This window comes from Muntiacus reevesi, chromosome 6 (assembly GCF_963930625.1).
Source record: "Muntiacus reevesi chromosome 6, mMunRee1.1, whole genome shotgun sequence".
NCBI lineage: Eukaryota > Metazoa > Chordata > Mammalia > Artiodactyla > Cervidae > Muntiacus > Muntiacus reevesi.
The window spans coordinates 51,956,344-51,973,113 of NC_089254.1; positions in this window are offsets into that span (position 1 = coordinate 51,956,344).

The window sequence follows — 16,770 nt, forward strand, 5'->3', positions numbered from 1 at the left end:
TTCTTCTTCCAGAAGAGAACTCTAGCTCCAAAACCCACACTCAGCTTGTATCACTGGGGTCTCAACAAGATGATTTACATTCAGGTATCCTCATTTGTGTCCACTTAATCCCTAAGAAACTGATGCATCCTTGCCATGCTAAACAGTTTTGCTAGGTGGATATGGGGCATAACAAATGCTAAATTTAGAGAGTGTGAGGGAAGCCTTACTTGAATACCAGTAATTTCAAAATTAGGGTAGTAATAGGTATTGTGATGAAAATCAGGATGTGAGACATATGAAACCATTGCCTAATTTATGATTAAAGTGATCTTTGATTACCCAATATTCTTAGGTATATTTAATACCCAGCATAGCCTAGGTAAGGCAATAGAAAATAAGCAGTGTCATATAAAATTTTTAAGTTGAAGACCCACTATCTGTTTCCAGGTTCAAGATACTGGACTCAAGGGAGCAAAGAAATTTGAAAAGAGTGAGTGGAAAAGGGAGATATTTAATTCAGTTAAACAACCAGGTAAAGCATATCACTAACACTGTATGTGTATATTTAGTCACTCAGTCATGTCTGACTCTTTGCAACCCCATGGACTGTAGCTCGCCAGGCTCTTCTGTTCATGGGGGTTCTCCAGGCAAGAATACTGGAGTGGGCTGCCATGCCTTCCTCCAGGGGATCTTCCCAACCCAGGGATCAAATCCAGATCACCCACATTGCAGGTGGATTCTTTTCCATCTGAGCCACCAGGGAAATCTAAGAGTACTGGAGTGGGTAGCCTAACCCTCGCCAGGATATCTTCCCAACCCAGGAATTGAACCAGGGTCTCCTGCATTGCAAGCAGATTCTTTACCAGCTAAGCTACCAGGGAAGTCCATTGCTAATGCTAGTATCTGGTTATTTTAAACAAAACTGGTTATACAGATGCTACTTTAGGTAACATTCCATACCATATAAAATCATTTCTACAAAACCTAACATTTTTGTTGCAAAAAAATGATTTTCTTATTAAAGAAATAATGGATAAATATAACCACTCTCTGAAATGATATGTTTCCTTTTTCTTCACATCTTATTGTAAACTATAAAACATGCATATTAAAACCATGTCTAGAAAATCCTTTTGAGCTCCTTAGAGAAAATCATCTATAAATACAAGAGCTTATTATGATTATTTGGTGGGTGTTAGACAATAAAAAATCCCACATGATTTTTTATTTGCATGGCACTTTATTTTAGCTCAATTATCTTGATGCCATTGTAGAAATAATGCTGTATTGAATCAGAACCCACAAAATCTTTATGAATAACCTATTGGCACTCTAGATCACACCTGATTAATGCTAAAATAAATGTGAAAGCAGTTTTATTTCTGTTAGAAATGCTGGTTCTACTTATCTTTTTTTAAATGGTAGAAGCAAAGAAACAGAAAGTTGAGTATGCATGAGACTGATTATGGAAATTTTGCTGGTAACATATTCAAATTTCTATTCTGATCAATGCTACACTACTTGTTCAAGTGAGGAAGCACATGGACTCCTTTATTTTGAGATGTCTTGCCTCAGCTGGAAATAGAGAAATGGGAAGCTCACTTAAATAACATCTACAAGTATGCTATAAAATTTTATTCATTTTGTCTTGATGTTAATCTCTCTAAAGTATATTACACACATTGCAATATTCTTAAAATTAGATAAATATTTGCTTGAGATAAAAGCAATATAAAGTAAAACTATTAAAGATAGTTATGGAAAGGGAGAAATATATGCCAAGGAGTGAAAAAAAATACAACAAAATTATTTAAAACAAATCAATAAAAATTAAATTTAGTGGAAATAGTTGCTTGGAAAGGAAATGTGTATGCCAAGAAGTAGTAGCAGTAGGGAAAGAATGGCAAGAAGTATTGAGAAAGACATCTGCTTTTAAAAATGTCCATACTATCGCCCTTTACTCTTCTGTTCATTGGAGTCTGGCTGGAAATGAAGGGAAGGCTAGCACTGGAAAGGTTTAAGTTTGTTGATTCTTCCCTTTCAAAAATTAAATAGGGACACTGCTTAAACATAAAACACACACAGGCTTGTTTATTTCCTACACCTGTTCAAATGCCAATAAAATTACAGTAAAGAAACAACACATAATGGAGAGGGTGTGGAGAAAAGGGAACCCTCTTACACTGTTGGTGGGAATGCAAACTGGTAAAGCCACTATGGAGAACAGTGTGGAGATTCCTTAAAAAACTAGAAATAGAACTGCCATATGACCCAGCAATCCCACTGCTGGGCATACACACCACGGAAATCAGAATTGAAAGACACATGTACCCCAGTGTTCACTGCACCACCGTTTACAATAGCTAGGGCATGGAAGCAACCTAGATGTCCATCAGGAAACAAATGGATAAGAAAGTTGTGATACATATGCACAATGGAATATTACTCAGCTATAACAAGGAATGTATCTGAGTCAGTTCATGAGGTGGATGAATCTGCAGTCTATTAAACAGAGTGAATTAAATCAGAAAGACAAACACAAATACTGTATGTTAATGCATATACATGGTATTTAGAAAGACAGTAACGATGATCCTATATGCAATGTAGCAAAAGAGATGTAAAGAACAGAGATTCTGGAGTCTGTGGGAGAAGGCAGGGGTGGGATGCTTTGAGAGAACAGCACTGAAACATGTATATTACCATATGTAAAATAGATGACCAGTGCAAGTTTGATGCATGAAGCAGGGCACTCAAAGCCAGTACTCTGAACAACCCGAAGGGATGGGGTGGGGAGGGAAGTGGTAGGGGGGTTCAGAATGGGGGGCACATGTGCACCCATGGCTGATTCATGTCAATGTATGGCAAAAACCATCACAATATTGTAAAGTAATTATCCTACAATTAAAATAAATTAATTAATTTAAAAAATTACAGTAAAAAAATAGTGAAGTGTTAGAAAAAAAGAAAAAGTAAAGTTGGAGGAAGAAGAATGAATGAAAGCTTTCAACACAGTTCTACCTGTAAGGTGCAGGATTGGTAAAGATGGTAAAAATGCTGAGCAGGAAGCTGATAGCTTTGCAAACATAAGCAATTTGCTGGTTTATTTCAATGGCTAAGTCACGTTTGACTCTTTGAGATCCCACAGACTGTAGCATGCCAGTCTCCTCTGTCCTCCACTATCTCCTGGAGTTTGCTCAAATTCATGTACATTGCGTTGGTGATGTTATCTAACCAATTTAGTCATTGCTAAATTGCTAACTATGAGTAGATAGCATTTAAATTAAAATAAAACTTACTTTATACAATCACTGATTTGAGTATCTCCATTTGGGAGTTATTTCAACCACAAAATCAATGAAATATTACTTGCATGTGTTAAAGCTTTCTATATCATCAAACGTGAGCCAAAAAAAAAAAAAAAAAAAAAAAAAAAAAAAACCCTCAGATGGCAAAGTATTAGATAATGTTTAGTAATGTTGTTTTGTTGCAATTCTCTCCTTGTACTTGGTAGAGTTCCACAAAGTAGAGCTATTCTATTTTTAGATATGATAATTTTGCCTGAAAACATAATCACTTTAGAACACTTCTCAATTGTCCTCTGGAACTTTTCAGTTCAGTTCAATTCAGTTGCTCAGTCGTGTCCGACTCTTTGTGACCCCATGGACTCAGCACACCACGCTTCCCTGTCCATCACCAACTCCTGGAGTTCACCCAAACTCATGTCCATTGAGTTGGTGAGGCCACCCAACCATCTCATCCTCTGTCATCCCTTTCTCCTCCTGCCTTCAATCTTTCTCAGCATCAGAGTCTTTTCAAGTGAGTCAGTACTTCGCATCAGGTGGCCAAAGTATTGGAGTTTCAGCTTCAACATCAGTCCCTCCAATGAACAATCAGGACTGATTTTCTATAGGCTGAACTGGTTGGATCTCCTTGCAGTCCAAGGGACTCTCAAGAGTCTTCTACAACACCACAGTTCAAAAGCATCAATTCTTTGGCGCTCAGCTTTCTTTATAGTCCAACTATCATATCCATACATGACCACTGGAAAAACCATAACCTTGATTAGATGGACCTTTGTTGGCAAAGTAGTTTCTCTGCTTTTTAATATGCTGTCTAGGGTGGTCATAACTTTCCTTCCAAGGAGTAAGCGTTTTTTAATTTTATGGCTGCAGTCACCACCTTCAGTGAATTTGGAGCCCCAAAAAATAAAGTCAGCCACTGTTTCCCCATTTATTTGCCATGAGGTGATGGGACCGGGTGCCATGATCTTAGTTTTCTGAATGTTGAGATTTAAGCCAACTTTTTCACTCTCCTCTTTCACTTTCATCAAGAGGCTCTTTAGTTCTTCTTCACTTTCTGCCATAAGGGTGGTGTCATCTGCGTATCTGAGGTTATTGGTATTTCTCCTGCAATCTTGATTCCAGCTTGTGCTTCATCCAGCCCAGCATTTCTCATGATGTACCCTGAATATAAGTTAAATAAGCAAGGTGACAATATACAGCCTTGATATACTCCTTTCCTGAATTGGAACCAGTCTGTTGTTCCATGTCCAGTTCTAACTGTTGCCTCCTGACCTGCATACAGATTTCTCAAGAGGCAGGTCAGATGGCCTGGTATGCCCATCTCTTTCAGAATTTTCCACAGTTTATTGTGATCCACACAGTCAAAGGCATTGGCATAGTTAATAAAGCAGAAATAGTTTTTCTGGAACTCTTGATGATCCAGTGGATGTTGACAATTTGATCTCTGGTTCCTCTGCCTTTTGTAAAACCAGCTTGAAACATCTGGAAGTTCACAGTTCACGTATTGCTGAAGCCTAGCTTGGAGAATTTTGAGCATTACTTTACTAGAATGTGAGATTTGTGTAATTGTGTGGTAGTTGGAGCATTCTTTGTGTTTGCCTTTCTTTGGGATTGGAATGAAATCTGACCTTTTCCAGTCCTGTGGCCACTGCTGAGTTTTCCAAATTTGCTGGCATATTGAGTGCAGCACTTTCACAACTTCATCTTTTAGGATTTGAAATAGCTCAACTGGAATTCCATCACCTTCACTAGCTTTGTTCATAGTGATGCTTCCTAAGGCCCACTTGACTCCACATTCCAGGATGTCTGGCTCTAGGTGAATAATCACCCAATCATGATTATCTGGGTCGTGAAGATCTTTTTTGTACAGTTCTTCTGTATATTCTTGCCACCTCTTCTTAATATCTTCTGCTTCTGTTAGGTCCATACCATTTCTGTCCTTTATTGAGCCCATTTTTGCATGAAATGTTCCCTTGGTAAGTCTAATTTTCTTGAAGAGATCTTTAGTCTTTTCCACTCTATTGTTTTCCTCTATTTCTTTGCATTGATCACAGAGGAAGGCTTTCTTATCTCTCCTTGCTATTCTTTGGAACTCTGTATTCAAATGGGTATATCTTTCCTTTTCTCCTTTGCTTTCGACTTCTCCTCTTTTCTCAGCTATTTTTAAGCCCTCCTCAGACAGCCATTTTGCTTTTTTGCATTTCTTTTTCTTGAGTATGGTATTGATCCCTGTCTCCTGTACAATGTTATAAACCTCCATCCATCCATAGTTCATCAGGCAGTCTGTCTATCAGATCTAGTCCCTTAAATCTATTTCTCACTTCCACTGTATAATCCTAAGGGATTTGATTTAGGTAATGCCTGAATGGTCTAGTCATTTTCCCTACTCTCTTCAATTTAAGTCTGAATTTGGCAATAAGGAGTTCATGATCTAAGGAACTTTTAGTGATGCATATTATTACAGTTTAAGAGAAAGAAGAAGCTAGTGTGAAGGAAAGAAGGTGATGTTTAAAGATATGCTTCTCCTCTGGCTTCCAAGAATTCCTCAAAGCCTACATTCTTGAAGATATTACATGACCTCTCTGATACCTGACCTCATTGTTTTCTTAGTTTAATTGGACAAAGCCCTCTGCTACGTGCTAAGTTTAGGGTCAGTGACAAAGTTTAGTCCAGTTACTTTATAGTCAAAAAGTACACTCCAGATATCACGCTATCTTGAAAACATCAAAAACATTAAGGCATTATAAATAATTTTTATAGAATAAAGATGCTCTTTTTGTCCCAAAGGATCTTATGGACTAATTTCTGTTAAATTAATATAACACTATTAGGTTGAGGTAGCTCTAATGCCATGGAGTGACCTATGTGAGGAATTCAAAACCTAAACCTGTCAGTGCCTCAAGGTTACAAAATTGAAACCTTAGGACAATCAATCACGAACAGTCAACTAGGCTTTTATCTATAGCCAATCAATAATTATCTTACTTTGCTTTCATCTTTTTACTATGAAATTCTCTCCCGATCTCCTGTGGGATGCAGTGCTCCTAACCACTTCCACTTTGGCATTGCCCTATTCAAATCAATTTTTGCTGAAATAAACTCTTAACATTTTTAATAGCCCTCTATTTATCTTTCAACACTACCAATGAATTTTTTGGTCAATTTTAATTTGAAAATTAAATAGTTTGAACAATAGTTCTCCTCTTGAAATTTTGAAAAATTTGTTGCATTAAATACATCAATCCATACAAAAAAGAAGGTTAGCTCAAAAACTGTGTTCAACTGCTGACAATATTGTCTTATTACAGTTCAGTAGAAGGCCTGACATCTTATTTTTGTGCCACTATTCCAGTAATAGAGCTACTTGCTTCTAAAAATATTTATTGGTTCCCTTTCTCATGAAACAGTATTTTTTTTATTCTTGCAGATAAGAAAAACAGATAACCCACTGAAAAATAATCCAAAATATTGTGTAAAGAGAAGTAAGATAAGCCACAGCTTGATTCAGAAGGATTATTCCCATAACAACCTTGTGAGCAATTTATTGAACTGCCTTATTGAGTGAATGCATTATTTGGGAGCAGAAAAACATAGAGTAAATAATCCAAGAAGTGATTGGGTTTATTGACTAAATAAATAAATAAAAAGTATGAGGCAAATTGAATTTTATTCAATGTCTTACTGAGGACTATAGCCCAGGAGACAGATACCTGTGAGAACTGTTCCAAAAGGAAGAGGCCACTATATAAGTGATTTTGTTTAAAGAGTGTCTGCACTTTATCTACCATGCTGCTGCTGCTAAGTCGCTTCAGTCGTGTCCGACTCTGTGCGACCCCATAGACGGCAGCCCACCAGGCTCCCCTGTTCCTGGGATTCTCCAGGCAAGAACACTGGAGTGGGTTGCCATTTCCTTCTCCAATGCATGAAAGTGAAAAGGGAAAGTGAAGTCGCTCAGTCGTGTCCGACTCCTAGCGACCCCATGGACTGCAGCCTACCAGGCTCCTCCATGGGACTTTCCTGGGATTTTCCAGGCAAGAGCACTGGAGTGGGGTGACATTGCCTTCCCCTATCTACCATATGTCTCAGTAGAAGGTCGTTGCTTGTCACAAGGCACAGATATTTCAGTTAATAATTTTAGTGCTTTTGAAAGTAAGGAAAAATGAAAGAATCCATGTTCATAAACAATTTTTTTCACTGAAATATAACTCTCTAAGGGTTTACACTGCTTGTTTGCCCTAAAGAACAGAGTGCTTCATCCTGAATTTCTTTCAGGACATACACTGTAGGTCAGCAGCTGCAATGGCTAATGACTTCATCCTTATACAACAGGATGGTGAGCAACATTCTTCGTTTTACAGATTTAAAATTTTTGTCATCCTGAAAACTGGCTCAAACATTCCCCTTAGAAATATGTTTTACCTGGCTATTTAGTAGATTCTCTGAAGTATGTTCAAATGTTTCATTTTAATAAGAGTCCATGCAGAGTATACATGGGTTGCCACTTTCTGGGGTATGTGTTAATTTCATAGGATTATAATTATAATTCAAAAGATATCAGATTAATTCATCTCTCTTTTTCTGGTCATTTAGAATTTTTGTTGCTTATAAGAAAGACACTAATGGCTATAGCTAACTTGGCCACACCTTCTGTTTTATCCAATAGGATGGCAGTAAATTCTACCAATCAATTGTACCTCAAAGATTAAAATATCTTGTTGGTTGTCTCAGAGACTAGAATCTTATGTTAGAAGAGATTTATTCTAACATGCCTGCTTTATTTTAACCTGTGCCTCCTTGAATATAATTTAAATAAGATTCTCTAAGAATCTGACTGATGGAAGGGGAATTGGAGGGCACATAGTACAAAACTATCCAAAACAAATCTCCTGAAAGAGTTCAAGGGAACAAAGTGGGACAGCCCACCTCCCACAGAAAGTCCCTCTTAAAAGGAAAGAATATTCATTCATCAATTTCTCAATTCCTTTATTCACTCACTTACTTATTAAGTATTCAGTCTTAACACTTTGGGATTTGAATTTAAAAGTATAATTAAAAAAAAACCATTACTTCATAGGTGATTTTGTTCACAGACCATCTTAAATGATAGGATTATGATATTGTGTATTTTAAGGGCAAATGCAAATTAAAAATAAGGGGTTTAATTGTCCCTGTTAAAAATTAGGAAAGATAGGCCCCCTTCCCATTTCTTAGCACATTTTCTTTTGTAAACTTGCAATTGTACATTCTTTCTCTGCCCCTTTGAGGTGTATGTAAATCTTTTTAAAAGCCTCTTGCTAGTTTTACAACCAAGAAATATCTTTCTTAGGGGCCTCGGATCCATCCCTTTGGAATGTAAACATCAAGGGAGAGAGTGCCCTATCTCTCAGTTTCTGTGGGAAATGCAATTCCAGTTGCAAAACTATCTCCTGTCATAAAGATATGAGAAATTTGTTTTTCCTTTGTATAAACCTAATTACCAGGTGAATTTAGCATAAACATTGTGATAAATGGTACTGTTAAGTTCTCTTACTTGAGAGCTTGTTATTATTTATCTTGAGGATCTATATATAATGGGTCATAACTGCTTGGCTATATAAAAGCATGAGACCTCTCTCTCTTTGCAGTCTCTTAGCAGATTGCTTGTGATGTGCATGCTATGCTGTTTACTGCTTATTCAATAATAAAATTGCTTTCTTTCTCTTCTACATTCATGGAGAGGTTTTCTGGGATGGGAAGATTTTGTTTTTAACTATTTTTCTCAAGCAACACTTAAGTACTTCCCAAGTAGAACTGTTAAGATGAGGCACTTGAGAGACTTAATAAACAAATTCCTCCCACAGATCTGCTGAGTTAGAATTTCTTGGGGCCCAAGAATTTGTGTTTAAAAATAAATGCTCCTTGTTGATTCTAATGGATGGGCATTGGGATCGTGAACTAATTTGATTATTTGTATTGACTTATATAAACATCTTCTAAATTCATGCATGTGAGACATTTCATGCCCAATGAAAAGATAAATTACTCAAGTTCAGGGACTCTACCTTATTTGAAATTTGACTTTTATATACAATGAGAACGTAATGGTACTTGGTGTATAATGGTGACAATGAATCCTGCTTTGTTTGTTGGCATTTTCACAATGTCAAAGCGAAAAAAATTTTATAACTTCTCTCAGAAATCCACTTTAATTTTTCTCTTTTTAATCCATCCTTAGCTACTTACTCTCATGAGAAACGGAGCATTTTCAGCCATATCAACAAACAAGGATGTTACTGTCATCACAATTCCGGTCCTCCAAAGGTCAATTCCTGAGCCCTAACGTATTTTTCTACCAGGAATAGGGTAGTCATCAGGCTAAAGCCACTTCCCATAATGAACACCGAGGAACTCAACATATACCAGTCCAAGATAGCTGAGGTGCCTATCAAAGGAATGATATCAGTGAGCCCAGGCTCTTGCATCTTCCCATACATAAAAAGTGCTAAATTCCTTAACTTGGGATATCTGGTTTTCCTTAATTCACAAAAAATACTTTTGATGTTCAAACTACCTATCCTTTGTTGCAAACTATATAACCTGACTCCTCCCCTGACTCTTCAAATCAGTTTTCTCAGGTTTACTAGAGATGCTGTCTCTTCGATTTGAAGTCCTAAAAATTATGACCAAATAAAACATAACTCTCAACTTGTTAGGTTGTGACTATCATCAGGTCGATACTAAATTCCTGATACGCCCTTTAAAGTCCCATCATCTCTTGTTAGTATACTATTTAACATGCTACATTATAAACTAAGTTTTCAAAACTTACATTCTACCCTGAATTATAATGCTCAAAATTCTCCAAGTCAGGCTTCAATTGTATATGAACCATGAAGTTCCAGATGTTCAAGCTGCATTTAGAAAAGGCAGAGAAACCAGAAATAAAATTGCCAACACCAGTTGGATCATCAAAAAAGCAAGAGAGTTCCAGAAAAACATCTACTTCTGCTTTATTGACTATGCCAAAATCTTTGACTGTGTGGATCACAACAAACTGTGGAAAACTGTTAAAGAGATGGGAACACCAGACCACCTGATCTGTCTCCTAAGAAATCTGTATGCAGGTCAAGAAGCAACAGTTAGAACTGGACATGGAACAACAGGTTGGTTCCAAATTGGGAAAGGAGTACGCCAAGGCTGTATATTGTCACCCTGCTTATTTAACTTATATGCAGAGTACATCATGCAAAATTCTGGGCTGGATGAAACACAAGCTGGAATCAAGATTGCTGGGAGAAATATCAAAAACCTCAGATATGCAGATGACACCAACCTTATGGCAGAAAGTGAAGAAGAACTAAAGAGCCTCTTGATGAAAGTGAAAGAAGAGAGTGAAAAACTTGGCTTAAACTCAATATTCAGAAAACTAAGATCATGGCATCTGGTCCCATCACTTTATGGCAAGTAGATGAGGAAACAATGGAAAGAGTGACAGAATTTATTTTTGGGGCTCCAAAATCACTGCAGATGGTGATTGCAGCCATGAAATTAAAAGACACTTGCTCCTTGGAAGAAAAGCTATGACAAACCTAGACAGCATATTGAAAAACAGAGACATTACTTTGCCAACAAAGGTCCGTCTAGTTAAGGCTATGGTTTTTCCAGTAGTCATGTATGGATGTGAGAGTTGGACTATAAAGAAAGCTGAGCTCTGAAGAATTGATGCTTTTGAACTGTGATGTTGGAGAAGAGTCTTGAGAGTCCCTTGGAATGCAAGGAGACCCAACCAGTTCATCCTAAAGGAAATCAGTCCTGAATATTCATTGGAAGGACTGATCCTGAAGCTGAAACTCCAATACTTTGGCCACCTGATGCGAAGTACCGACTCACTGGAAAAGACCCTGTGCTGGGAAAGCTTGAAGGCAGGAGGAGAAGGGGACGACAGAGGATGAGATGGTTGGATGGCATCACTGACTTGATGGACATGAGTTTGAGTAAGCTCCGGGAGTTGGTGATGGATAGGGAAGCCTGGTGTGTTGCAATCCATGGGGTCACAAAGAGTCGGACATGACTGAGTGACTGAACTGATCCTGAATTATTATTATTTAAATCTATTAAGTTTGTTCCTGTTTAATTACCATAAGAAATCAAATCAAAATAAAACATTTGGATCATTTTTCTTAATTTTCTGGTAGCTGTAACAAGTGATAGTGAAGAAGGAATTCATAGGGCCTGGACTCCATCTCAGGCCTGTCTGTGCTGATCGTGCTCGGCCACCTCTCCAGTGGACTCTGAACTCTCTGCTTAGTGCCTGTGGGAACGACAATGGAAGGATAAGACCCCCTCTGGACAGGGGAACCTTGAAGATCATATCCAGGTTACTCATCACCTAAGAGAAAACAGACACTAATCACCCCTGCCTCCGGACACTATCTATCAGAATGTAAACACAGGCTTATCGGTTATTAACTATTTAGAATGTAACTGCGGGCTTATTGATTATTGACTGTTTGAACACACTGTTTGAATGATGGGGTAGGTGGTGGGTTTGGACACGTACACATGGGGTAGGTGGTGGGTTTGGACACGTACACATCGTACACATGAGGTATAAAAGATTTTCACAAATGCTGGTCGGGGTCCTTGGCTAAGAGGAGACTCTGCCTTGGGCCCGCCGGTGTAATAAACTGCACTCCACTATCTGCATTGTCCTTCTGAGTGAGTCTGTCTCCCGGAAAGCGTGGCTATAACAATAGTGCTATAAAATATTATCAGTTATGACATCTTTATTTTTAAAAGTTTTCTCATTTATTAATGCAATATCATAATTTATGAGATTCATAGATACTACAGTCTATGATGGGCACATTTATTTTGCACAGTAACCTGTGTTAGGGATACAAATAAGAAACAAATAGTTTATTTATTGAAATAATTAAACTAAAATTTTAACTGGCAATAGCTATGTTCAATAATCAAGTTTATTTCTAGGTTTTTCTCATTAAGCTTATTACAATTCTTAATTATGACAATTTCCAAAATAATGCATGTATTTACACCTGTGTTTATTATTAACAATATGTGTTTATTATTCTGTCCCTGTTGTTTTTTAAACAATGGGCAAGCAGTCTTATAAAGAGAATTGAAGAGTCACAACCATTTATTGATTGGAAATAAACTACATTATGTAAATTTTGTTGGTTTTACTCAAAGATTTCCTGGGCGGAACTCATCAGAATTTCTCATTGTTAAAGTACCGCCTCAGGGTTTAGTTCTTGGGCTCTAATTTTTTTAATAGTTATTTAAAATTTAGGTTCATTTGGAGGAAAGTTTAATTATTCAAAATTTACTGATATATGTATGTATGTATGTGTTTTTATAAACTGTGCTTGCTTATGTAACTCCTGAAAGAACATTCAAATTCAGTATTACCAAGTTGAATATTATCTAATTAACCAACAATGCCTGACAGACTGGGAGGTTATCTGGAGACAATCACAGCCCTCAGGTCCTGTGAGGCACTGGGCGCAGCTAAGTGCCTTTAATTCCCCAAGGGTGTTATTAGCTCATGGTAACAATGCTCCCTTGAGTTGTTTTATTGCTTTTATAAAAAGTCTTCCTTGTGAAGAAAATGTTTATTTTTATGCAGGAGGAGGATGAGGTTGACAGTTTAGACTGTTGAGTGAATAGAGTTACTTCAGACTTATGGTACATGCCATGACAAATTTGCTCATTTAGAATACTTACCAGCCAGTCTGGCTGCTTTGACTACCTCAGTACTGCTACAAAGCCCAACTTCTGTATAAAACAATTGCAAAATTGTGTTTTCAAGTTAATGTTGTGCATTCTCTAAAGTTAGAAAGTGACCCATTTTGTAAAAAAGCTGCATGTGAAAAGCTGACCAATGATTCAGTGCAGAACAACATTTGGGGTACAGAAATGAATGGTCTCAAGCCCCATGATTAAAGAGATCAGTTGATGTGGAAAATACAAATAAATGCAAATGTGACACACACAACAGAAAGTTTTCCTTTGATACCACTGTTTCTTCCCCATAAAACCAACTCCAGTGGTTTTCCAAGTCAAGTAGAATAAAATCCAAACTTTTTATTATGACCTGGGAAGTCTTGTTGACTTGAGGGGGGGAAAAAAAAAGCAACATTAAGTGTTATGAATTGAATTATTCAGTGTCTTATTAAAGACTATAGTCTGGGAGACACAGCTTCTCAGATAGCTCTGGGAAACTGCTCATAGATGTAACAAAGGAAATCAGTGTATACATGATATTTGGTGAAGGGTACAGGTAATCAAGCACCCATTTCAGTAAGGGCTTGCTGCTAGTTTTGAGGAACAGACATCTTAATGTTTTAGCACTTTTCTAAGTACTGTAAGATGTAAGAATTTGGGTTCATAAAATTTTGTTCTGAAAGTATCTATCTGAAGGTCTGTTCTACCAATTTTCCCAGAGCACAGAGTGCCTCACTCCTGATCTGCACCCTGAATTCCTTTCAGGGTGTGCCATAGGTCAGTAACTGCAGTGGCTAATGACTCAGTCCTTGTCAAACCAGGTGGCAAGTGACATTTTTTTTGTTGGCAGCTTCACACAAGCTAGTTCCAATAGTCATCTTTTACCTCATCCTCAGGCTCATCTTTTACCTCCTCATAATATGCTAACCCTGCAAGTCTTCCTTTTCTCATTTGAAAAGACCAAGCTTGTATCAAGATTTTGCACTTGCTTTTCTCTCTGAAATGGAATATTCTTTCCCCAGGTCTGAACCTAGCTGCCTTTTCTCATCATTCCAATCTCAGCTAGGATATCACCACCTCCAAGAGATCACCCTTTTAAAACAAGTGTCTCCTACACATTCTACTCCATTACTCTGTTTCAGTTTCTTCAGAGCACATATTAATCCCTGACATTATTTTATTAACTTAAATGTCTGAATTCACTAAGAAGAATAAGTTCATGAGGGTAGCAACTGACTTTCTTGTTTGCATTTATAACCCCAGCTTCTAGAAGAGTGTCTCACATACAATAAACAATCATATGAATATATGTTTAATTAATATATATCCAACTTTACCATTACATACCTTTTTAGTCAACTACCTGTCATCCATTTCCTAACTTCTTCCTAACAGAACGAAAAGGTTACACTTTTCATCTTCCCCGCTTCGTCTGATCTGTCAGGCAAACTGGACCAATGTCAACTGTGGGCAGTGAGTCCCCTTGGGCATGTGACCCTATCTGAACCAATGAGACTTGAGGAAGGGCTTGATAGAGACTTTTGAAAAAGTTCTTCCTCATTTTCTGTAAGAGCTTCAAGAATATCTTTCTCTTTGTTCCTCTGATCATGGTCAATGGAGTCATGAAATTCACTTGTGATGAGTGATCAAAAAAAAAAAAAACACTTCACTTAAGCAAGAGTGCTTATATCATATATTGGATATAATTTGTTCAATGTGAGGATTGATAAAATAGATTTTAATGAGAATACAAATTTATTATAAAGTTATTTTATGAAGCTTCTAGGATCCTCTGATTCAGAGAAGCGAGGAGTAATCTTATCTAGGCGACTCTGCATGCACAAATAAGATCAGGCAAATCAGACCATAAAAAATAATTATGCAGGTACTATTTTTAAATATATATAAACAGTGCTTCATATTTCATTCTACACACACTTAAATTTATTTAATATGCTTTGAGTTCCCATTTTTATTAGCAGATAGGTTACTAAATTAACTATTCAAGAGTACTGAATAAACGGTTTCAACTGCTACTACAGTGTACCAGAAAAGAATATTAAATTCTCTAGAATTTCTAAACCAGCCTTTGAATCTAAAAGTCAATATAAATAGGGAAAGTTTGGGTACCAAGAGGCTTGATATCTAAAACTAAACATGATATGTATGTTAGTAAAATAAGTTAGAATTGAAAGAGGATGTATTTTGAAAAATAAATATTAATTCAGTCAAACAGGAAAATATTTACTTTTGAAATATAGAGAAACGTATATAATGGATGATATAAAAAAGGCTAGGCAAACTACACACGAGTACTTATACTTGTATAATGCTCCTTTCCCCCTAAAATTTATATTCTTTACTTTTCTACACTAAAATGTCATATACAGAATATTTACGAAGAAAAAGCCTGGTAGCTTTGAATAATAATAATAGCAGCTAACATGTATTAAGTACTCACTATGTGCCAGGCATTGTTGCTCTAGGAATTTATGTGTATTAACTCAACTTAATCTTCTTAACAACCTTAGGAGAAAAGGAAATTCTCTAGCAAGGGGCAGTGATTGGCAACAAGAAGAGAAGGGGAAGATTTTAGCCCAAGTAGTTTGTCTTCAAAGTTTACTTGTGGAACAAAACTATGTCAACCCCAAAGCTGATTTGTAAAATAAAGTAGCAAAGCAGATTTCCAGCCAAGGAAGAAAACTTTTACTGTGTCTTTGACATGATCCTCACCATCTATCAGTCCAACTTCAGCAAATAAATCAAGCATTACCTTTCTCTTGATGCAGAGGTTATTCTAGTGATAATAATCATTGAACAGATTATAACAATATAATGACCACAGATATTATTTATTCTTAATCGAGTTGAAAAAAGTCACAGCTATCATTTCACCATGGTGTATAAAATTACAATAACGTAAGATGACTTCTGATATTTTTTTAAAACAATTTTCAGAATTTCTTAGACCATGTTAATATTCTATTTGGTCCAGAAATTGTCTTGACCTCTTCCAATATTTTCAGTTTCCCTTATTAGGCAAGAAAGACCAAGCATACAGCCATAACTTGCATACCTAGAGATCTACACCACAAAAAAAGTTTCCCATGAAATCAGATTAAATTGCATTTTGAATGGAGAGATTGAGCTCATATAATGCAATGAGAAGGGCATATCATGTTTGTGATATATCTTCTCTTAAATCCAATAAGTTCAATCCAATCAAGAGAAAGCATCAAACAAATTGAGGGGTGTTTTACAAAATACTAGACAATTCCCCTTCAAAATTGTCAAAGTCATGAAAGATAAAGGAAAGATGGAGAAATCATTACAGATTAGAAGAGATTAAGGAGTTATCATGACTAAACACAATGTGGTAATGTGAACTAGATCCTACAACAGAAAAAGGACATCAGCAGAAAATGGGAGAAATATGAATAAAGTCTACAGTGAATAGCTTTATGTCAATGTTTGTTTCTTAGTTTTAATAAATGTAACCTGGTTACATAGCTCATAGCTTCACTGACCATTGTATCTACTGCTGTTGCCAAGAATCCCACAGAAGAAATGGAGGACACCTCATAATCACCAAGAGTCTGAAACACAGTACTTGGGTGTAACTTCAAAAATGACAGAATGATCTCAGTTCATTTCCAAGGAAAACGATTCATCATCATAGCAATTCAAGCCAAAGAAGCTGAAGTTGATCAGTTCTATAAAGACCTAGAAGATCTCCTAGAACTAACTCCAAAAAAAA